We start from the raw sequence: 25,166 nt of genomic DNA on the forward strand, positions 1-25,166 counted from the left end.
CAATTCAGAACTCAAATAAATAAAACTGTCACATTTTAGATTTTATTCTTATGAATGTTTGGTATGCTTCATCTAAATTCAAAGAGCAATTCAAGCAGTCAAAACTCACTATGATATCATAAGTTAGAGAAAGCCGCAACTTCTAAGTCTGCTTTTTATTTTATTTTTATTTCTTTTAAACCCTGTGGTGGTTTTAATAAAAATGACTTCCTTTGGCTCATATATTTGAATTTAAGTTATCAGGAAGTAGTTTTATTCAGAGTTTTCAGAGGTTCTGGCTTGTTGGTATAGGTGTGTCCTTGTTGGAGAAAATATATCAATGAGAGTATGCTTTAAGGTTGCAGAAGTCCAAGCCAGGTCCAGTGGCTCATCCTTCCAGGTGGATATAGAACACTCAACTTCTTCTCTGGTACCATGTCTGCCTTCACGCTGCCATGCTTCCTGCAATGATGACAATAGACTAAAACTCTGAACTTTAAACAAGCTCCAATTAGATGTTTTATTTTTAAATAATAGCAACTGTAACCATGGTGTCTCTTCACAGCAATAAAACACTGGCTAAGCTAGACCCTAACTTCTAGTGTAGTTTTTGTGAATTTTTCTACAAAGCAAGAATTCTCTTGTTCATGTAAGGTTGAACATCTTCAAAACTCTACATGGAAAATTTCCTAAGCAAATATAAGAATAAATATCATTGCCTAAATTAACACAATGCCTTATATTTACACGAATGACACTGTTCATGTGAGGTACTTAGAACAGATAAACTTAGTGCCATCTTCTGTCTCAGAAGATCAAAGTATGTTATACTCATTGATGTAAACATCTTAATGAAAAACTTTCTTCTGTGTAGTTAACACACACTACGAAAAGCAAAGTGTCCTGATAGAGTACTTCTAAAGAAAGCATGCCCCTTTTGTAATTATAAAATCATTACAAAATCTCAAATTGTTGTTGGTAGAGATTATTTCCTTCTTAAGAACTTCATGATGCCAATGGCAAAGGGATCATTGTTCTGTTTAATGAAGTCACTGTTTTAAGCCTACATTAGCTGGAGTGAATCATTTCCCTGACCAAATATTTTGTTCTTCTGTGCTTGGTTTCTTCCAATATAAAATACTGTGATAACTGTATTTCCCAGTATCTCTCTTGAGAACTTGGTACAGCAAGTTTCAGAAAATTCAATGAGTTTAAATAAGTACCACTTTTGCAAATATTTTCCAGAATCAAAAGCAGAAAAATCGAAGGAAAATTTAAAATGCCTTTTTGAGGACTAGGTTTATTTATAAGATATGTCTAAATAGGTAATATAATTGCTTATGTATGAGAAAATATATGCATCTATATACATGTCAGCATTTTTGAAAGAAAATGGATTAGTGATTTTCTGGTAAGTATGCTGTTTGCTCATGGAAACAGATTGGCTTCTAAGAAACCAGGAAATTCTGGTTTTCATGAAAATATGAATTAATGTCATCTTGCATTTCCAAAATACTGTTTCTTGGATAAAAAGATATGTCTGTGTTATCAAACACTAAATTTAAAGAATACAACATGGTCTTCTGGGATTTTATCACCAAATATCTGCAGTAGTTTATGAATAATCATAATTACACATTACACCACAAGTATACGAGCCATGACAGATGTCCATGTTCCTGGTGGGTGATCTCTCACTGGGATATTTGATAAGACAATACTGTACCACATTTCCAACTACTGAATAAAAACTTAAGATTTGAGTTTTATAGTCCTCTTACGTAGTCACACTGCTGAATAGAATATCACATTTCTTTATGAAGAGATAACAGATACACAAAGATGTGTTAATAACTGCTGCTTACCTATCTGACTATGTTCATCTAGCAATATAAAAGATTTCTAAAATTCTGCAAAATATGCATGCAACATGCTTTGAAAAAATTGTATGTATACCTTTTGCAAAAGCCAATTTTAGGATTTCAGTTGTTCTAAGTTTTACATGTATTTTTAAAAGAATTATTTCTACCAGTTAATTATGTGATATTATTTGCTTTATCTTAATCAGATTCAACTCTCACTCATGTAACATGATGTTTTTGGCCAGGCTAGGTGCCTCAGTCCTTCTCTGGCCCAAATAAACACACAAATGCTTTATTAATTATGGAACTGTTGGCCTTTAGCTACTGTTTTTTATTCTTATTCATTAACTCATTTCAATAAATCTAAGTATTTCCACATGGTCTTATCTTACTCGAGAAAGGTCCAGGGACCTCTTACTCCTCTGGCGTCTTACATCTCAACAGTTCATAGTCTTGGCAAAGAAGAGAAGACAGCAATTTCCTGTTTGTCATTGCTTATATACTGATTCTTCCCAGCTGTGTCACTTCCTACCTGTCTGTAGAGACCACTATAGTTAGCTAGTGGCAGTTTCTGTCCATATATGTCACTTCCTGGAATCTCATAATGACTAATCTTTGCCTACACTTCCCAGAATCCACCACATATCTTAGTACTACCTATCATCCTGCCTGGCCAATCAGTGTTTAATTCATCAACCAATAAGACAAACATGTACACAGAACATTCCCCATCACAATCACAGTATTTGTTACATATTTCCTTGAGAAATATCGACATTTGTGGATTTTGCTAACAACATAGAGTTATCAAGTACAAAAGATTTTTATCCTAAAGAAATTATTCCTTTTTTCTTCTTATGTGATCTAAGTTAAACAAATTCCAAGGAACACAATAAAGTGAGATGAAGTATGCATAGATTTTTATCCTGGAGTACTTTAAAGCACTTATGATTATGCTGAGGTAAAAAGTTTACTTTAGCTTGCAGGTAAGAATGTGCAGTCTTATATGACACACAATTGAGTGACAAATTAAAATCATGGAATTATTAAATGACATTCTGACAGCATTCATTTGCAATCCAAAGGAACCAAAGATTTAAAAGTATTTTCAATTTCACAATGAGAAAAGGTCTTGGAGACTCATCCTCTGTCTTCTCTTTGTAGTTTAAGATTGAAATGTTTAGATCGTTTATTACAAATCATAACAGCTAATTGCTTTCTAAGAATTAAAAATCATTTTCTAAATAACAGTATAAGTGAGCCGGGCGGTGGTGGTGCATGCCTTCAATCCCAGCACTCGGGAGGCAGAGGCAGGCTAATCTCTGTGAGTTCGAGGACAGGATGGACCGATAGTCTCCAAAACAATACAGAGAAACCCTGTCTCGTAAAACCAAAAATGAATAAATAATAAATAAATATAAAGTATAAGTACATGGAGGAGGGGAGGGAAAGGGAGAGGGACCTGGAATTGACATGTGACACAACATTGTTTCTAATTTAAATTTAAATGTAAAAATAAAGATTTTTTTAAAAAGTAACAAGTGTTCTGTGGGGACACCAGACCTTGAGCAGAAACCCACTTCCCCTTCAGCCTGGGAGCAGGCAGCTGTGAGATAATGTTTACTGAAAACAATTCAGTGCTATAAAGCTCTTGATAGGGCTCAGATAAGGGCTCCCTCACTGAAACACCATGACTTTGACACCCCCTATGGCTAGATGTTTCTTCCTGTTCCCCCTGCTGTTTCTCCTCGATTCTGGGGCCAGAGATTAAACCACCAGCCAGGAGGGTGAGAAGTCTGGGAGAGTTGTTGGAGAATTGTATGGATGGCAGAAGACCTTAAAATGGTAAGCGTTTTTTTTTCTTGGAGAGTCTTCTCCTAAGCCGACTTGGGGAGCATAAAGTTTTCTTGAAGCAACCAATCGGTCTCTGTGTCATCTATCCTGACCACCTCGCTACATTCTCAGATGCTGGCTGCACAGCAGGTGTGACAATTGGAGGATCCCACCGAGATTGTGAAAGCAAGGTAAGTGAGCGGGTTCGTCTCTTTTTCTGGCCTGGGACAGATTGGGGAAAAAAGGAAAAAAAAAACATGGGGAATAGTTCTGGGAAGCTTGAGTTACAGTATCAAGTTAAAAAGTTACTTGAAGGACATGGGACTACAGTAAAGTCTAAAACCTTGGAAGGCTTTTTAAAATGGATTGAACGTGCCAGTACATGGTTCATTACTGGGGAGGCTTAAATGTCCCAGATTGGCAGGATGTTCGCTATTATCTTTTGAGTTGGGTGTTGGTGGCATATGCCTTTAATCCCAACACTCGAGAGACAGAGGTAGGTAGGATGGAGGCCATCCTTGTATATAGAGCGAGTTCCAGGACAGCCTCCAAAAGGATAGAGAGAAACCCAGTTTAAAAAAAAAAAGAGGAGGGTAAAATAAGAAATAAAATAAAGAATCTCCAGTCTTTCACCTGATCCACTAAGGTCAGGAAAGTAAAGGAAAACTGAGAGATTTAAAAGACTGGCCAACAAGTAAGGGTATAAGGATGTATTAAAAAGGGGGTACCAAGATAGGGGTACCAGATTAAATGTCTAGGCCTTTGCCTGACAAAGGTCAAAAAAGAAAAGCAGAACCTAAGAAGTTGCCCTCAGTTGGAGGGTGGATTGGAGAATCATCCTCAATGGGAGGATGGATTAAAGATAGATAAATTAAAAAAAATGGTAAAGTTAATAAATAAGGCCAGTCTTTCACCTGATCCACTGAGGTCAGGAAAGTAAAGAGAAACTCAGATATCTAAAAGGATAGCCAACAAGTAAGGATATAAGTATGTATTAAAAAGGGGGTACCAAGCTAGGGTACCAGATTAAATGTCTAGGACCTTGCCTGACAAAGGTCAGGTAAGAAAGGGAACCTAAGAGATCACCCTCAATCGAAGGGTGGATTGGATTAAATGTCTAGGCCCTCACCTAACAAAGGTCAGAAAAGAAAGGGAACCAAAGATAAAAAGTTGCCCTCAGTTGGAGGGTGGATTGGAGGATCATCCTCAATGGGAGGATAGATTAAAGATGGGTAAATTTAAAAAAATTGGTAACAGTTAATAAATGAGGTATTAGTATTCAGTAAAGAAAAAGACAAAGGTATATAAAATAAAAATATTTGGTTACATTTATATGGGGTAGGTTATTGATACAAATTTAAGGTCAATTTTGTGAGTCATCTCTAAAAACTTTTGGCAAAAGCTTGGCCTTTCCACTTTGCATCTACAGAATTACAAGGAGTGGGTATGGCTGTAGCCCCTGAGTGTAGCTCAAAACTTCTCTAATGAAGAAATGATGAGGGACATACAGGACTTTTTCAACCTTTTGTTTTAATTCAAAGATTGACTGGAGTTGTTCTGTTAAAGAAGTTTCAGTTCAAAAAACTAATCATAACCTAGGCAAAAGGAGAGATATGTATGCATGGTCTTTGTGTATGGACGTGGCCACATCAGTATGTATAAAGTGTAAAATGTAAATGCGTGAATGTTTTGGATATGATTAAAGGGATACTTAAATCCCTTCAAACAGTTAAAAACTACCTAAATCGATTTAGATATAGCCAAAAGAAACATCCAGTCAGTCGGTTAATATTTTAACAAAAAATTCAAGTTAAGCCCTCAGAGCCAGTCAATTGAGAGAGAGAGAGAGAGAGAGAGAGAGAGAGAGAGAGAGAGAGAGAGAGAGAGAGAGAGAGAGAGAGAGGTTTTTTTCAGGGAACTGCCCTGCCGCTTTGGCAGGCCCCACCCCCAAAGGTGTCTGTGTAGATGCAAATTAGGCCTTGTCAGCTCAGATGCAAAGGAGGCCTTGTTAGCTAGTGAGAGCTACAGGTTAGGAAAAAAAAAGGGACTATTTGGGACATAGTATAGTTTACAATCCTTAAATGATTCTCAAAGGTACTTAATGGTTATGTCCCTTTTAAAGGACATCTACTAATAATTTAAATAGTGATCCCAATTCACCTAGATAGTTGACTAAGGAGGGTAGAGAAATCCTTCTATTGTTATGGTCCAACTTCAACAGTTCATACAAAATTTAAAAATAAAAAAGGGGGAGTAATGTCCCCAGTCCCCACATGATTCATTGAATAATCCACTCCTCATTTAAAATTTTTTAAAATGTAAATGCCAGTGAGCAATCTACTTCAGACAGATTCTGGCATAATGAAACTTAAACAACTATTACTCAGGTCAAATAGAGACATCCATACACTAGACAGTGGAAAAGACCCTAATTTGGGGTCGAGGGCATGTTTGTGTTTTCTTACAGGAAAAGAATAAAGCTTCAGTAGCTGTCACAACATTTGGTGAGATGCATGGAGCAGAGAAAACTGGACCTGAGACTGTGGGAGCCTGCCCAAGCCAGTTTGAGATCTCCTAAATCGGTGTTCCTGACCCTTGATGTCATCAAATTTACAGCCCGAGAAAGAAATAATACAGTCAGTTTGAGATTTCCAGTTTCTCATCAGGCCTGATACATCAACCTCCTGGACCCGTGAGTTTTCATCCCAAAGCCAACAAAACTGGAAGATTAGCAGTTTGCCGTTGACACACCTTAAAACAACAGAATTCATTTTGCCAGCTTTCCTCTTTGGGGGAAAAAGGACCCATTTAAAACATTTGGACATTGATATAGACTTTGATGAGTGGCAAAAGCCTCTTTTCAGTATTTGAACAGGACATGGTCACTTAAAATATCAGACTTGGTAGTTCCTGTTTCTGGAATCACACCTATGTCAGTGTATTTTTCTGGAGAAATGTAATTTGTCCTAATGTGACAAAAAGACTTTGACTCAAGTTACATATTCAGCTGATACTAATGACATTAAATCAACAAACTACATCAACACAGGAACAAATTGGTACTCTGTAAATAGTACAACAAGCCTCTTGCTCATATTTTTTATAATGCTACATGTGTAACATCAATGATTGTACCTAATGTATCTGTACAAGTGCACTCTCTAATGCTTTCCTAAGTAGATCTTAAAATGATTGTAAACTTTATCACTGTTTTGACCGTCAAATTGTAACTATAAATCACCCTTGTAGCAAAGAAAGGCTGGTGGTAGAATGCTACGGCCCAGATCTGGGGAAGGGCAGATGACAGAGAGGTGCTATGTCAGTGGGGGTCCTAGGAATGGTAACAGTGACAGTAGGCATTCTGGCTTCATGCTGAGTTCAAAGTGCCTTAGCCCATGGCAATCCCATAGCCATAAAGCCTTACTACAGATGATTCTAAGGTTGGGGTGCTCTGTTGACAGACAACCTGTGGGGAAGACCCCTCCCACCTAAGACAGGGGTTCAAGGTCCCCCGAGGACGGGAAAGGGAGGGTGACCCTACTTGACCTAAGCCAGGAGTGCCTCATTTAAAAATAAAAAGGGGTGAATTGTGGGGACACCAGACCTTGAGCAGAAACCCACTTCCCCTTCGGCCTGGGAGCAGGCAGCTGTGAGATAATGTTTACTGAAAACAATTCAGTGCTATAAAGCTCTTGATAGGGCTCAGATAAGGGCTCGCTCACTGAAACACCATGACTTTGGCACCCCCTATGGCTAGATGCTTCTTCCTGTTCCCCCTGCTGTTTCTCCCCGATTCTGGGGCCAGAGATTAAACCACCAGCCAGGAGGGTGAGAAGTCTGGGAGAGTTGTTGGAGAATTGTATGTAGATGGATGGCAGAAGTCCTTAAAAAGGGAAGTGCTTTTTCTTGGAAAGTCTTCTCCTAAGCCGACTTAGGGAGCATAAAGTTTTCTTGAAGCAACCGACCGGTCTCTGTGTCATCTATCCCGACCACCTCACTACATTCTCAGATGCAGGCTGCACAGCAGGTGTGACAGTGTTCTTGATTTTATTTAAAACAGATTGTCAAGATATTTTATAAGTTATAAGAGTTACTTCTTTATTACTATGAAAAAAATTTCTGGTAAAAGCAACTTAGAAGACATGGTGACTAAGTCACAACCACACTTGCTATACAAAGCAAGACCTCAGTTTTTCACCATCTCATAAAGAAAACAAAAACAAAAACAAACAAACAAACAAAAAAAACAACGGTATAGAAGCAAACACCTAAAATGGCAAAGAAAGAGAGGATGAGAAATTGTATCCTAAAGGATTCTGGCCATCTCATTCATGTGACTATGTGAGCTCCAGACTCACATATTTTTTATTACTATCACTTCCTTACCTTGAATCTTCCTTTTGCAATCACTATGTAATGTGTGCAATTGAAAGAAATTTGATATATAATTTCTTCTCTTCCTGAGATCTTTATTTATTCAAAAATATCTGTGTCATTATTTCCTAAAAAACAAATTTTCTGATCACAGAATTGTCATGTTAACATTTTCCATTGTTGTTATTAAACAAATTGTGCCCTGTCTCGCCTGGCGATGGTGGCACACGCCTTTAATCCCAGCACTCGGGAGGCAGAGGCAGGCAGATCTCTGTGAGTTCGAAACCAGGCTGGGCCAACAGCCTCCAAAACAATACAGAGAAACTCTGTCTCGTAAAAATGAAAAAAGAACAATAAAAATTTTTGCCCTGTCTCTAGATTGTTGTGTTTCTTCTGTTGTCAAGTGAATTGGGCATTTTTAAAGGTCATTTCTTTCTTGTAACTTAAGGCACTGAGAATCTTTGTTTTACATATCACTTGTAGCCATTAAGATGGATCTGATATTAGGGTTGTCTAGAGAATTCACACATAGGTAATCCTTAGAATGGAACTCACTGTGATCTCTACAATGTTAGATTTCATAAGCCCAGAATCAAATTCCAGAACAAAATCTTGTGCTTACACTATTTCTTACTTGCAGCTAATGATTTCATACACGCTGGCCTTAGGGTTCTGATAGGGTACACCCTCTACTGCAACCACTAAGAGAACCAACTGTGCACATTCACTGTTCCATTTTAAAAATGCCCTGCCACCTCCTGTCCTCCTCCTCTCTTCTCCTCTCTCTCTCTCTCTCTCTCTCTCTCTCTCTCTCTCTCTCTCTCTCTCTCAATCTCTGTGTCTCATGTTCCTTGCTCTTTCTTTCTCTTTCCCTCCCCATCTGTCCCTCTCTCTGTGTCTCTCTGTGTATCTCTATCTCTGTCTCTTTCTCTCTATCTGTCTGGCTCTCCCCCTCTTTCTTCTCTCCTGTTTCTCCTGCCTCCGGAGGCTGGTCTCCCAATCCCCTTTCCCCATTTTATGATCCCTTTTCCCAATTAAAATAAAACCCTCTGATTAAATCCTGTAGCATGGGATCTTTCTCTCACACTGCTTTTCTTGAATTACATCATTAGGTACATTCTGTTCTAAACTTACTCCTTAGTACTTCTATTGCTGCATGGTGTAGGTTGTATTCTCATTTCTACTTTTCAATAAATTTTAAAATTTTATTTAAAAATTGTTCCTACAGTGTGAATTTTGAAGTGTTAGTTAAACTTTCCAAATTCCACAATGATTTAGCTTATCATAAGAAAATTTACATAACATCTTACATAAATGAGCACTAAATGAGGGTTAATATGATTGTGGTGAAGATGATGTCAAATCAGATGAAGCAAAGAATATAAACAACTTCAGAAATAAAATGAATATTTTCATGGTTTGAGTTTAAGGGTTTTTAGTGTCTGTCTATATATCTCTCTATAGTCCTCTTTTTTGTGCATGTGTGTCATTTTTCTATGTGGTATGCATATGAATACCAGATATGTAATACATACACGACTATGTGCATATAAGCAACCAGAGTGCATACAGAGCCCATAGGATATCCTCTTTTATTTTCCTCTATTGTTCTCTTTCATTTTAGCTTGTCATTTTTTTCTGGCATATCAGGATGAGAACAAACTGGATCTGTCTTTTTATATGAGTTTAGCTTATGGGAATTGAACTTCATTACTTGTGATGGCATAGCAAGAACTTTAGCCACTGAACTATCTCCCCAAAGAGTGACTTCTTTGTTAAAAACAATGGGTTTAATGACCAAACTTTTTTTTCTTATGTATGAATAGAAAACAAATCCAGAATCTTAGAAACTATTGAACAAGCTATTTATATTTTGAAGACTTTCATTTTATTGAATTCTTAAATAAGTCAGTAAAATTGATCTTTTTATTTTCTTTTCACCCATGGGAATAAAAAGAGATTCAGTTATGTTATTCAATGTTTCAATACAAGAAGACTGAGGGTGTGGATGAAGACCAGAACTAAGTATCCCATTCTTAGTGTTTTACTCACTAGCAAAGGCAATTCCTTTTCATCCCTTAAACCCATAGCTTTCTTTTCATTAAAATATATGTGGCCTTATTTCAGCTATGTAAATAGACAAGATAGTCACCTAGACACACATTTGAATGTTTGTTTGTGCATGCCTTCAACGTTTTCAGAGTCTGGGAATCTGGCCATCATTTCAAGATGAGATTTGACATGGCCTACTAGCTAAGGGAATAAGAAGCTTTAACACTATGGAATAATCTCCCACCCTTTGCATGTGCCTGCGGGAGATGCATCTATAATTGACCACTCTAGTTCCAGATGTTCTCAGAATTGTGTCAGTGAAGTTATGAATTATTTGCAGAAACTAATAAGTGAGTTAAATCAACACAGTGAGTAAATTTATTCATCACTTGAATAACATGTTTTAGAAGTATACTGCTTCAAATTGAAGATATGTATTTATTATAGTATTTACTCTACTATTACTGGAAAATCTTGGTACAAAGTAAATGTGCCCAAACACTTTCAGCATGCAAATGATTTTGAAAAGTATTACAGCACTTCCTCATAAAGACTTAGAGACATCCTGTAGAAGGCTACTTTCTTAAGTTGTGTGTTTATGTTTTTATGAATCATTATTTTTATCCACCTTCTCGAATTTTATATGTAGGCCTCCTTCCTTTTAAGACTTAAGATTTGTTAGGTTTATCTGTTCTAATTCCCCTAAGAATTTGTTATAATCCTCTTTTATTAAATTTACTGTCTTTACTGAAGCATGATATTTTCCTATTTTTTCTCCACAAGATTTCACCTGGCCAGGGGTGGTGGTGACATACGCCTTTAATCCAGCATTCGGGAGGCAGAGGCAGGCAGATCTCTGTGAGTTTGTGGCCGGGCTGGACCGACTGCCTCCAAAAAATACAGAGAAACACTGTCTCGTAAAACAAAAAAAAGTTTTCACCTGATGTATTCTATATGTATCATGTCTAGTGGGAATGTGGAGCTGGCTCATTAGTAAAGTGCTTTAAGTGTAAATGGCCTCTGAAGCTGGATACCAAAGAGAGCACGCATGATATTAATGCTAGAGAAATGGAGAAAAATACAAGATACTTGAGACTTTCTATTCAGTCATCTATTTTCATAGATGGAGAATCATTTGTAGAAGATACATGAGGTCTATGCATGTGTGTGCACATATATGTATGCACAAACATATGCATAAAAATCACATGTGTGTATAAACGTACTCAATAAATTAAAGCATGTAGTGGATTTTGTAAGTTTACTATGTAAGCTGGAAGGTTAAATGTGTAATAATGACTGCATAAAAAATAAAATCATTTAGGTACTGAAATAAATAAAATCTATCATCAAAATTAGCATCACTTCTTTCTTTTAACAGCTGCCTAAATAGGAATTTTTCATTATTTTGACTTGAGTTGTATTTTCTGTGAAACAATATTGATCTTATTGAATGTGACAACTAGGATTGCTTTAGTGGCCAGGACTTAGGTCTTTCTAATTCTTTAATTTAGAACCTATGCAAATTAGTTGTACTAATATCACCATTTGCACATATTTACTTACTTCTTGGGTATACAGACCATTAAGCTTTGGATTCTCAGCAATAATGACTATCAAATTTGAGGCTTAATAGATATTTTTTTACTTCTTTCATTTTGATACTATATTTCTATCATTTTATCCCATCACATTATGCCCCCAAATACTCTCCTAAACATATTCTTGTTTTCTTTCAAATCCATGTCCCCCTCTCATTATTGTTAAATGCAGGTATATATATATATATATATATACATATACATATGCATATACATATACATACATACATACATACATTCCTGAATATAACTAACTCTCTCAGTCTACACATTACTCATTGCTATGCTTTTAAGACTGACCATTTGGGCCGGGCGGTGGTGGCACACACCTTTAATCCCAGCACTTGGGAAGCAGAGGCAGGCAGATCTCTGTGAGTTCGAGCCTCCAAAACAATACAGAGAAACCCTGTCTCATAAAACCAAAAAAAAAAAAAAAAGTAGACTGACCATTTGGTAACAAATGACCAGAGAGCATGCTCTTCTATAGAGAAAACTTTTTCTTCAGTTGACAGCATTCCTTACTTGTATGTAGTTTTGGGTAGGGTTGAAGTCATATGATCGCTCTTCTTACTACTTTTGTCATGTCTGTTATTGTTGTCCTTGTTCAGCTCATGTTTCAACAATTATGTTACTCCTTGTCTCTTTGTACAATAATTATGACCCTTTTACTCCAGTGTCTCCTGGAAGTTATCTTGCCGATGTATATCTTGGTACTGAGCTCAAAACTCTGCATTTTGAGATTGGTTTTGGTTTTCTGTATTGGATTTCTACCTGTTGCAAAGAGAACATTCCTCTTTATTTTTTATTTTTTGGTCAATAGAATTGAAGACCACAAGTCAACTTCATGTCTTGCCTGGATATGTCAAAATTAACTATAGGTTGCATTAGAATGTATCATTCTGAAATAAGAAGATATGTACAAGATATTCTTTGGTATAGTGCTAACCCTTACTTCTCATTGAAATAATTGTTCTTGCTGTTGGCCAATGATTCATATTAGGCTGAAGTAGAAAATTCAGTGTTGACCTTTGCTAAGAAACTTCAGCTGTGGTTAAAAAACATGGGACACATGTACACAAACTTGTACTCATGTTGTACTACTTACCTGAGACAAGTAATTGAATCACAATGAAGGCTAGATTTCACTTTATCTTTGATTCCTGCTTCATGTTATTATTTTAGATGTGCAGACATTCTACCATACTAGCTGCTGATACATTCGAAAATAAGGTAAGTCATGTCTGTGTCATCAAGTTCTCATTTGATGCAGACTTCTGGCTATACAGCATTTTGGAAATATAATCATCTTTCAATCATGTTGAAGTCAAAGTATAAGAAAACAATATTTGGGATATTAGAGATAAATGCTACATACAAAGTACTTTGCAAACACCTAACAGCAATCCTTTGTCCTGAATGTTACAGAGGTTGCATGAAATCATGTTATCACCTCTCTTCAAATTTGTGATTATCTTGCCTCAGCCATATAGATGGGTAAAATGAAACTAATGGGAGTTTGTGTAATAGAGTCTTGAAATTTATAAAAAGTTTTATGTGACTTGTGAAAATATGCACAGACACAATCAGTAGACTAATATTATTAAAATATTCTGGGATATTTAAACTTTGTAACTTGTTAATATAATATGTCATTATGATAATACACAAGACATAAATTATGTACTTATGTGAGCAAACATACTTAAAATATAGATTTATAGTAAAATATTAACAGTGCTCCTTTTGTGAGATAAACTGTACTCACATCTTACAAATATTGATCAGTAACATAACATGATTTTTCTAATATATAAAACATTAGAAAACAGAGATCTGTACAAATTTTACAGACACAAAATACCTTTAAAGATTTACTATTAGTATTCTCACTCTTCAGAAAATAATTACCTTTATCTCTCAGAATAAATATGTTGATGTCTCTATATTTTGTGAAACAGTTTATTAAAGTAAGTGTTTGATTTCTGCTATATCTGTTAAAATACGCAAATTTCCAAATAATATCCTTAACTATGGATTGAAGTACAATATTTAATAATCTCAATAAAATCTATACTTGCAAACATTTCAATAATTATGCCTCCATTATTTTTATTTTTTCCAGTGAATAAAAATTTAAGGACAACATATTGTATCATGCTTAAATAGTGACATAGTCATATTTTAGACATTCTTTAGAAATAATACTGTTATTTGAATTTTTTATTTAATTTAAAACAGAAACAAGTTTGCTTCACATGTCAATCCCAACTCCCTCTAATAATTTTGTTTTTAATGTGAAAAGAATTTACTTTTCTCACAGACCAAGACAGGGCACAGAATACCATTTTGCCTAATAAATTTAGAAAGGTCACTTTGCAGGTGAGATCTTTTTTATTAAAGTGTAAAACACAGTTGGAGTTTTGAGGGTTAATTATACATTTTAATGCTTGAGACTGAAGATGGTCATGCTTTATTCATGTGTTTGGTGATAACTCATTTTTTACTATAAAATATGCTCATTTTTATTCACATTTTAGAGCTGTAGAATACAATGCATTCTGATATTTTTTATTTGAATTTGATGAAAATTCCTTTCAGAAGAATGGAGACATGATACAATACTATAAAATATAATGGGTTTCTGAAAGAGGAAAAGATGATCAGATGAAATCTAAAGCATTTCTTGAAATATATTGGCTCTAATTAGTAACACTGAGTCAATATGGTTTCCTTAATTGTCATAAATGTGCATCAGTAATGTGTAACATATTCATTCCCAAAAGGAAAATCAAGGAATGGGATCAGTAAGAATGTTTTAAAAATATTAGAACTTTTATGTCACTCTCAAAGTAATATAAAGTTTATAAACTGCTAAAATATATTTTTTGAGATTTGTGAAATTTCTAATCCTAAAATTATCTTCTTCCTCCACTCTTACACTCAACCTCTTTGCTCTTAATTATCATTAATGAGTTTTTCCTAAGATATCAGAAATAAGAAATCATAGCAGAAAATTACCTTCTTCTTTATAATCTGAGTCTACAACTTTAAAATTAATGAATGATACCTTTTATGAATACACAACTATGTTTTAACTAAAACTCTTATTTGCTTATACACACTAGTATGAAATATTGATGACATTTTAAATATGAAGTACACAAACCCATGCATAAATTCTAAATATTTTGTGAATACTTCTAAGCAAATCCCAATGAAAGATGAATAATGGAGTTTAGATTTATAATAGAAAATAATATCCATTCAATAGTTTCCTTTGTCTTCATTTGTTGCGATCAGTACTCGTCTGAATAAGAATATATCAATGAAAAATTGGTTTCCTAAGTTTTGTGAAAGCTGAGTCATAAAAATTAAAGATTATTTTTATTTTGTTTCATAAATTCACATCATAAATATTGCAAATTTCTCCTGTTTTTCAATTTCTATTAAAACCTATTTATCTGAGATTGTGTGTTACCTGTTGAGTGTTGGATAGAGCAAATGTGTTTGATTGAGAATGAGACAGATCAATTTTGATAACTATATTGATAAATATAACTCTTTTCAAATACCTCAGTTATTTCACATTGTCATCAACATGGACCAAGTGTCTTTAAAGGACACAAGTAAGGAATATCTGAATTTTAAGTAATTTTTGCACTAAATACATGAGGTTCTTCACTCCTACCCCCTCAAACACATGATATCATGAAAATTAAGGTCAGAGTTCATGAATGACTGATCACCTGCTCTTGATTCTCCTGATATGATTGCCATATTTGTTGTTGAATTTCTTGAATATTTTATCCTTTCTAGGAATCATAAAATATAATTTTGGTCTATTAAATCCTAGAAATTCACGTCTCTTTCTTCAGATAGTAATTAATAATAGATAATAAAATAAACAAATAATATAGAAATTAAAGCACATCTATATTGCTGTAGGTATTATATGCCTGTCTACATATATAGAATTTTACTCTTTAAAAATATCTTACTCAGATATGCATGCCACAATAGTTGCACTGTTGCAACAAATTGTATTCTCAAAAAATAACCTAAGCATTTAATAGTAAATTAAATATACCTCACTCACATTGAAGATTTCAATATTTTACTATATTTTAAAAGTGACCTGGAATTGACATGTGAAGCAACCTTGTTTCTAATTTAAATTAAAATTTAAAAATAAAAAAGTGAGAACTATTTTACTTCAATGACTAGAGAGTAAATTACATACTTTAAAGTAGGAGACACTAAGCTCAATTTTCAAGTATCAGTATGTGATCAGATTTCAGAAATTAGTTATTATAAAATTTGAATGCATATTATTTTCACGAGCATGAGCCATGGAATATATATGTAACACAAAAGCATTATATTGTTTCAGTCCAGAGCTTCTGTAAATTTTATTGGCTGCTTCTCTAAGAAATGGAAATCAACATTGGCTTTTAGAAATTAATATTGTGTTCCTGTTACAAGGTATTGCAGACATGTGGCAGAATTTGTGGATGCGAAGGATAAAGAGGGGGATGCGGAGCTGTTATCAGAATACATATTGCATGAAAAGAATCTATTTTAAATAAAAATTTTGGCATTGTGATTTACGGCTTAGTTCACAACAGTCATTCAGTTTGGAGACATTCAGCTCTTCCTTTATTATTCACCCCTACATTGAGGACACTCTGAACATCAGAAGTGCTTGGCTTCCCCTGTGTGGGGACATTCAGCTCTTTTCCCTTTTATCCACTTGTAGAGTCAGAATACACCTAAAATTCAGCAGAGAAATAAGATCTTTGGCAGATTTACTAGAGATTTCTTGGTTTCTTTGTGTATTTATCTTCTGATGTTTTCATTTTGTACTAACTGCTGCAATCAATGTTAGCTGGGACTATTTCCAAAACAAAACCTTAATTCCCCTGTTAACATTTCATTTAAATATTTTTGAGTTAATATAAAGTTTAATGAATCATTAAGAGTATTACTTTATATGTTCCTTCTATTTTTAATTGAAAATAATTTTTCTGTTCTGTGTAGTCAGATCATGGTTTCCACTTCCTCATCACCTCATGGATCTTTACTATCTCTCAAATCATCCAACCTCATGACTTCTGTCTCTGGATCTTTAGACTACAAAAATATCAATTAGAAAAAAAAGAAAATCAGTGGAAACATGCACATACAAAACATATAAAACAAAAAATAAAAGTAGAAAATAAGAAATCGTAACATAAAACCCAAAACCTTTGCTCATCACTCCTCTGTCTCTGCAACTGAGTTCCAGGAGTTCAGATCAGTGTTTAGGTGTGGGTGTCTGCTTCTGCTTTCATCAGTCACTGGTTCTAGGATTGCATATAAGGTAGTCATCAATCTCATTATCAGAGAAGGGGATTTAAGGTAGTCTCTCGATTATTGCTTCAAAAAACCAGTAAGGTCTCTGAGTTATCTCTCTCTGGTTCAAACCACGAACAAATAGTATTCTCTTGAAATTGTATTTTACTGTAATGTTTCCATATGACCACTCAAATGTCCCTTATTAAGTGTCCCAGTTTTCTGTTTCTTACCCTTATCTGTGACTTCCCTTCCCTTCCCTTCTATGTTCAACTATCTCTTCATACATACATATTTCACCATCTTTAAGAAGTCTTCCCCATGTTCCCCCATGCATCTTTCAGTCTCCTTACTCTATATCTAACCTCTGGTTATACAGTTTTAGTATGTCTATTGAAGGCTTAAAGGCTAACATCCACATATGAAAGAATATACACCATATTCATTTGGTGGGGTGCTGGTTTACTAGCTAATTACAGGTTTTATAAAGAGCCACATAACATTCCATTTTGCAAATGTACCATATTTTCATCATCCACTCCTCTGTTGATATATATCTAGGTTGTTTCCATATTCTAGCTTTTATGAATAAAGCAGCAATAAACATGGATGAACAAGTGTGACTTTAGCATGATGTACAGTGCTTTAGGTAGCTGTATCTTCAGTTAGATCTGTTCCCAGCTTCCTGAGGAACTATCACATAATTTCTATATTAGCTGTAAAGGTTTCTACTCCCATTAGTTCTTCTTCCCTAACAGTCCTAGCCAGCATGATTTGCCACTTGCTTTATTGATCTTAGCCATTAGGTCTGGTATAAAATGAAAATTCAAAGTAGTTTTGTTTTTAATTTCAATCATGAATAATTATTTTGAACGTTTCTTTAAGTGACTGTCAGCCATTTATGGTTTATTGTTTTTTCATTATTTAGAGAATACTTTATTAGTTTTTGCAATCAAACCCATGTAGATAAGACCTGTCATACTACAGGGTGTTACCCCAGTACAAATGGAAAAAAATTAAGTTCAACATTTCTGCACCAATATAATTGATAATTTCTGTAGAATGCCAACTCAACGTGGTAAACTGGGACACTTTTCCCAAAGTTAGCAACAAAGCTAAAATTTCCAAAAATTCAGAATATATGTATATAAATATATATATGCATTTATATTTATGCAAAGACCAATAATAGCAGTATGTTGTGCATCAACAGCAGCAACAGCTTTTCCAGGTTCTGCACTCATTTGAACAAAGTTGGAAAGACATCCAGTACACTCCATTAAAAAAAAGGAAAAACCAAAATCCCAGAAAACAGTATAGTTATGTTACACTGGTGGTACCTGGAACCATTTGTTGTTGTTTTTTTTAAATTAGCTTATTGATCATCTTCTGGAAAGAAAACATTCTGAGAAACATCATTAAAAATAGTTCTGATAAAGCACGTTCACTGCTACGTATCATAAAGCAGGTACAAGCATGAGGATGGTCCATCAGGGCTTCTAGAAGTTTCTTTGAATCACTGTCCACTTTCTGGGCTTTGACTTCTCTCTGCTCTGTTTCTGCTCAGAGAAGAATCATTGTGTGGACTGAAAAATCTTTGCTCTCTGCTTTGCCTTCATATCTTGTTCAGCTTTCAACAAAGCCTGGGTCAGATTTTTATATGTTCTTGGCCCTATTTTAATTGGATTATTTGTTTTCATTATGTACAGATTTATTCCTTTGCTTTTTATATAGCTTAAATATTATCCCTCTCTTGGTTATTAAGTTGATGTTGAACATTTCCCATTCTGTATACGATCACTTTGTTTTAAAGAAAGTATCCTTTTCTATAAAGAAAATTTTCAGTTTCATGATGTGCCATTCATTAATATTTTTGTGTCTGTACAATCAGTGCACTCTTTAAAAATGCCTTTTCTTTTGCAAATGAGTCAAATACTACTTCTATTTCTATAAGATTTGGAATATTTGGTCTTATTTTAAGGTCTTTGATCCATTAAGAGTTAAGTTTTGTATGGGGTAATAAGTATGAATCTATGCTCATTCTTTTGCATGTAACCATAAAGTGTGACCAACACTGTTCAAGCCACTGTCTTTTTTTCACACGTGTATTTATGGCTTCTTTGCCTAAAATCATGTGTCCATGGATGTTGTCTGTGTCTTTAGTTAGATGCCATTGAGCAATGTATTTATTTTTCAGGTCAATACTATGCTCTTTCTATGAATTAGCTCTGCAGAACATCAAACTATGGATATTGGTAGCTCTAGTAGTTCTTTTATTATTAGGATTGTTTTAGCAATCCTAGGTCTTTTTGTTTTGGCATTTTCCGTTTAAAATTGTCCCCTGAATTTCAGTGAAATTTGTAGTTTTTTCAACAATAATATATAGTTAGATGTGCTGGGATTAATAGGACACAGTTACCTAATAGTCTTAAACTTGATTAAATATAAAATGAAAGCTGGGCAGTGGTGGCACACGCCTTAAATCCCAGCACTCTGGAGGCAGAGGCAGACAGATCTCTGTGAGTTCGAGGCCGGGCTGGTCTGATAGTTTACGAGAAACTCTGTCTCGTAAAACCAAAACAAAAATATATAAAATGAAAAGCTCAATGTCATTTAGTATGTTTAAATCCTAAATATAGCCTTAAGTATGGTTGTTAAACTTCAGCTACTGCAATGAACTAGAACATTGTTCATAGATAAAACAAATTTCATAGAGAAAACAAAAACAGAAAAAATACAACACTAAGGTGACTCAAGAAAATCAAGAGTATAAATGTGTTCAAAAACATTAAGATAACTAAAACTAAAATCTTGGGATGAACATTTCTGGGTGATTAGTGTGTTGTATAACTCCCATTGACACTCTGGCAATGTTTAGTATATTATCAGTGTTCAAAGTAAAGAGCTGAGTACAAGAAAATATGGGACAAAGTCTTCCTGAGGAACTTTAAATTTTTGGTAATATTATCACAACTAGATGATCCTAATGATAAAAGTTATTAATTTAATCATTGCTATAAGACTATGAATCATTTTGAAACATTCTATAAGAAGGGAGCTTACAATGGAATGATTGGGTTCTACTGGCTTGATTTAAGAGGTTTTATATGTACATTTCAGTGAAGGAAATTTTGCTACACGTTTAACAATGTGTGTGTAATATTAGTTTATGGTTAGGACACATAGTAAGGATAAAGAATAACGTTAGATTTTCTGGCATTTAGCTTCTGTATAAGCAAGCTCTTTTTTCCAGAGAGTATGCTTAGTACAGAGATTTCCAAAAGGGAAGAAAAGTGATTTATTTGATAATAGTCCTATCTTTCAGTACAAGAATTTCCTGGAACAAACACTTAAGTTATATTGTCATAAGAGGTAAAAGTTCTCAGTAGTGAGATACAATTCAAAGAGTAAAAAGCTATTTCACTGTAGGAAGTGCTCTGAGATTCAGCTCACATTAAATCATCCCCAGATACTTGTAGACCATTTGTTATGTGGTCCATACAGAACAAAATTCTGTTTTCTATATACACATTAAACAGGAAGTCTATATGTCCACTGTTCTTATAGTCTGGTATAAGCCACTGTCAGGTGACAAAGCATTTACTGTACCATTCCATTAGTGTTAGATACCTCAGGGCCAGAAGAAGAACAGTGACAGTTACTCAGGGCAAAAACACATAACCCAGATAAGTAGGATACTCAGAGGTAACTTGGGGAAAATAATGAAATGAATCAGAATTGGAATGAATGCAAAGTGACAACTAAGGCATAATTATAAAGACAGTCTGAGGACAGAGTTTTACATAAAGATAACTTGTAGAACAGCATGTTAGTTCAATTATTGTTTTAGAATTAAAAAGAAAAGATAGTTTCTCCTACCTAGAACATTAAAACGATATACTCCTGGGCACCATATATGTATGTTGCTCTAAATTCAAGTTTTGAAGTCCCAGCCTACCATGTGATGATATCAGGATGATGACTGACAGGAAGTGATTAAGTATTGGTAGTGAACCTTACATAATATAGTGCCTTTGTGTAAGCAAACAGTTGCGACAAACAACCCCTCAGACATTCGTATGGAGAAATCAAGAGAACCTAACATTATTTTTACTCTGATCTCCAACATCCTGTGTTCAAAATTGTAAGAAATAAATATTAGCCACTTAGGTAGCCTGTCTTACAGTGTTTTTCTTATCAAAGACTGAATGCATTGTAATTAAAGAGGCAATTTTGTTAGTTTCAATTTTTCAAAATTATTTGTAGTACTTACCTGTAACCAAATGTCTAACTTACCAAATGATTAATTTACCTGACACGAAAATAAATTTACATGGTGTATGTACATGGAAATAAGTTTTGTTTGTTCAAATTTAATATTGAAATAAAGGTTACTGTGTCTGCTTCTGAGTTGACATGGCAATGTTCATATCACTCTTCAGGCCAATTAATTCACCATTTTTGGTTAGATGCCAAAAGTACTACATTGAAAGAAGTATCTTTGTAATTTAATATACACTACTAAGATTTAAAAGTATAAGAATTCTCCAAGACATTTTTACTTGAGTTACTATTGAATATCATTTTTGTCTACTTCAATTTTATTTAAAATACATTTCATTCTCTCAGTCTTCCAACTCCTTTATCTCTACCCTACCCTCAAATTTGTGTCCCATATAAGTATATATGAATATATATGCATATATATAAGTCCATTTGATGTTCTTCACTTATATGCATACAGAGATGACCAATTAATATTGTCTAAGCTATCTTGGCCCAGCTCATGAGGACTTCTTCTTCCTTTCTCAATAGCTATTAGTTGCTTATTGCTCCTCATCTAGGATTAAGGTGTTGTGGAAGTTTCCCAACACATACCTGGCATGTCAAATTGCATTTGTTATAATCTCCCTTGAAATTCTATGGGTATAATTGCCCTGTCATGGTATAGAGTATGCTACATTGTAGTCAACTTTATAGTCTTCCTGCTTTTACAGTGTTTCTGCACACTTTAGCTCTAATTCTTACATAGACTCCAGCTCTTAGGTTTTCCCCAGTAGTTAAAAGCTTATACTATCGTATATTCTCATTCCCTTGTTCGTTTTTGTACCTGGCCCCATTATAGGATTTGGGATCCACCTCCTCTCTTCTATTTCCCTCTCTTACTCCTTCTATTTGCATTCAGCTGCTGAGGCAAGGATCATTTTTCCTGCACACACCTTGTGTGCACCACAGCAATTCTAATTTGAATAAAATTTGAAATACCTTTTCCTTCTCAAGAAACCCTTCCTTTCTCTACATCCAGTAGTTAAACATCTCAGCACGGGATGCAGATTTCTCCCAGACCCACGTTTAAGTTTCTCCCGTGAGGGGGCAGTAGAGACACATGTGTCATCTTTGAGAGTCCTCTTACAGACTCTAACCCTTGGTTAAGCATCTCCCTGCTTTCTCTTCTCCTGGGGATTATCTTGCTTTAAACCCATCTTAAGGCCAGGAGCCAGCAATCTTCTCACTGCTGGAAAACTTTTGAAAAGGAATTTTTATTTCTTTTCTTCAAGAACTTTAATGTTAGCTCCTTACTCCATCTCCTCCCATTACCTGCCTTCCCCGTATCCCTTCCTATCAAACTATGAAACTACTTCATTTATCGTCACCTGTTTTTGCTTTCTTCATCATCGATTCCAATTTTTGTTTCCCAGTGATCCTTAGGAGTGCGGCCTGCCATGGTTTGTGGTCAGATCGCCATGTTTCAGGTTGTTAAAGGAAACCGATTCCCTTTCTCCCAGCAGCTATCAAATACCTGCATCTCCTCACTTCTCACGCCTTCCAACTTCTGCACTGATAGTTGGTCTGGCATGAGCTTACACAGGTATTACTTATGATGTCATAATCACTGTGAGTTCATATGTGCCTCTGTCACGTAATGCCTGGAAACAGTTTCCTTGATGTTATCGACTACCACTAGCTCTTAAGGTCTTTCTGGTGCCTTTCCCCTAAAAATTCTGAGGTCCCTAGAGCTTGAATGTATCACAAATTCCACATTTAGTGCTGAGAATCCAACAACTTTTGCTCACTGTGCCACAGCCAACTGAGAGGTCGCTGTGTCGATTGCCAGCTACTGCAAGTAGGAGATTCTCTGTCTGTGGGTATGGCCATATCTCACTGTGAATCTTCTAATTCGTTTCCACGTAAAAGAATAACAATAGTTGATCCTTCCTTAAGACCCATGACCTATCTAATCGGAGGTTCTCAGCCCCTTTTACAGTAACAGATGCAGCATGATCTATTTCATGGAGTGGGATATATATATATATATATATATATATACACATACATATATATGAAAAGTAGATGCTTACAACCATAACATACAGAATATACAGGCAAATATTTCACCAATGGGCATATTTGGGTAGGCTTGGCCTTTCTGTAATTTACCAGGATTAGGATTACTTATTTCCTGCAGAAGGTTTCATAGTGATAGACTATATTGATAGTCTCCATAGTAGCAGAAGTCTTCATTTTCCCATATTCAGTGACTGCTATATGCCATTTCTTCAGCATTATATGGTCTGGTTCGACAGTTAAGGACAGTGAACAAAACACTTTTTGAAATGAGTTTTCGAAGTAAGTGTACTGCAGCACAGACTTGCCAAAGTGTCCCTGAGAAATGGATCATACTTTCTAAAGCATGACACATTTGACATCCATATGCAAATGGGCCTTATCTTAAAGCAATGTGATGCACCATGAGGTTTCTGGCATTTAAACCTTTATTTTTCTCTGCTTGTATCTTACTCTCTATAAAACAGACCTCTCTTCTAATCTTTCTCTATAAAAGTCTTCCTAAGTCTTATCCCCCTCATAATTTATTATGCTCTTTTTTATCATAAACACTACTTTTCTGCCAATTTCACAGTGCTTTGTAAAACCTATTACTAACAATCTTCTTAAATGGAAGTATCTCTTTATGCAGTTGACTAAAGAGTACTGTTGCCTTGTGCATGCCTTCTGTCTCATGAAAACCTGTTTGCTAATTAACCACCATGCTCTGACAGACAATTAGACACAGGCTCTCTTTTGTTGTTTAATGAATGTTTCTATGCAAAATAACTCCATTTCTATCTTCCTCCTAATTCAGTACCACCATTGGTCAGCCTTCCTGTTCCATGTAAGTTATTGTCCAGGTCTGTCTCCAGAGACCTCCTAGAAAGAGACCCATTTGCAGTCCCTCCAGCCAAAATTGGATGCTGACATTACAAGTGGAACGATCACAGTTGCAACAGATATAAGCCAATGAAAGGAACCCCATGCTACTCCTACACACAAACACAGCACTGTTGTATATATCTGTAAGTATGCTCATGTCTACTTTGTTTTATAAGGTCTATAAAAATCAGTCTAAGAATATAACAAGCATTACCATCCATCGTTGAAAGCTGGAAAAAATAGACCTTTCAATCTTTGCATTAAAATGCATTAAATTTAATCAAATTTTTTAGTGATTCTACTAATTTCTGGACCTTATTACTGAAATGCTCTTAGGTTCTCTTTTGTCATTTACAGTTGATATACACAGAATCTTTCAACAATGACACTACATATATCTCTATCCCTTTGAATGCCCAGTAATGCCTCAAAATCTGTAAATGTCAAGCCCCTTTGTTCGTTTTTGCTGAAACTAGTATGTGAGGACATTTTTCCACAAAGAGCTACCACTGTAATTCAAGATTTTGGCATAAGATTGTGGTTTGAAGTGCAGAGAGGTTAAGCCCTCAGACTAGTCCAAGGAGAAGGACCACTGTGATTTCTAAAAATGACAGAAAGTGGTTGAGATTTATAGGAAGTTAGACACTGTTTTGGAAATGTTTTTAAATATCAGTTCTCAGGCAGAGTCAGCTGTCCCTCTGATCGTCGTCTGTGTCTCCTCTTGGTAGTATCGTGAATTGATTTCATTTGGATTTCAAATCTGAACACAGACATCCCCAGTTGCTCTATTAGTGCCTGTCTAATCTTCAAGAGAGTCCTGCCAAATCAAATTTTGAGTAAAGCCAGCAAAGTGTCAAAGTCTTTCCACTAACTCAATCCCTACTGAAAGTTTCTTTCCAATAAGCAATGATCAGACACCCTGTCT

General features: G+C 35.1%; 2 long non-coding RNA genes across 3 annotated transcripts in view; one reads left to right on the forward strand and one right to left on the reverse strand.

Annotated features, from left to right (window-relative positions):
* Positions 1-224: 224 nt before the first annotated feature.
* LOC121144251 lies at positions 225-22,874 on the reverse strand. Its single transcript, XR_005881567.1, has 2 exons — positions 22,687-22,874; positions 225-441 (listed from the first exon to the last, which is right to left on the reverse strand). It is a non-coding gene; the product is annotated as an uncharacterized LOC121144251 (long non-coding RNA).
* A 109-nt stretch (positions 22,875-22,983) lies between these two features.
* The window catches only part of LOC121144249, a 30,340-nt gene continuing 28,157 nt past the window's right edge, over positions 22,984-25,166 (forward strand). For both annotated transcript variants that reach the window (XR_005881564.1, XR_005881565.1), the window contains exons 1-2: positions 22,984-23,178; positions 24,174-24,384. This is a non-coding gene — a long non-coding RNA (uncharacterized LOC121144249). The remainder of the gene's footprint in view (positions 23,179-24,173; positions 24,385-25,166) is intronic.

The sequence above is a fragment of the Mesocricetus auratus genome, unplaced genomic scaffold (assembly GCF_017639785.1).
Source record: "Mesocricetus auratus isolate SY011 unplaced genomic scaffold, BCM_Maur_2.0 Super-Scaffold_100015, whole genome shotgun sequence".
Classification (NCBI taxonomy): Eukaryota; Metazoa; Chordata; class Mammalia; order Rodentia; family Cricetidae; genus Mesocricetus; species Mesocricetus auratus.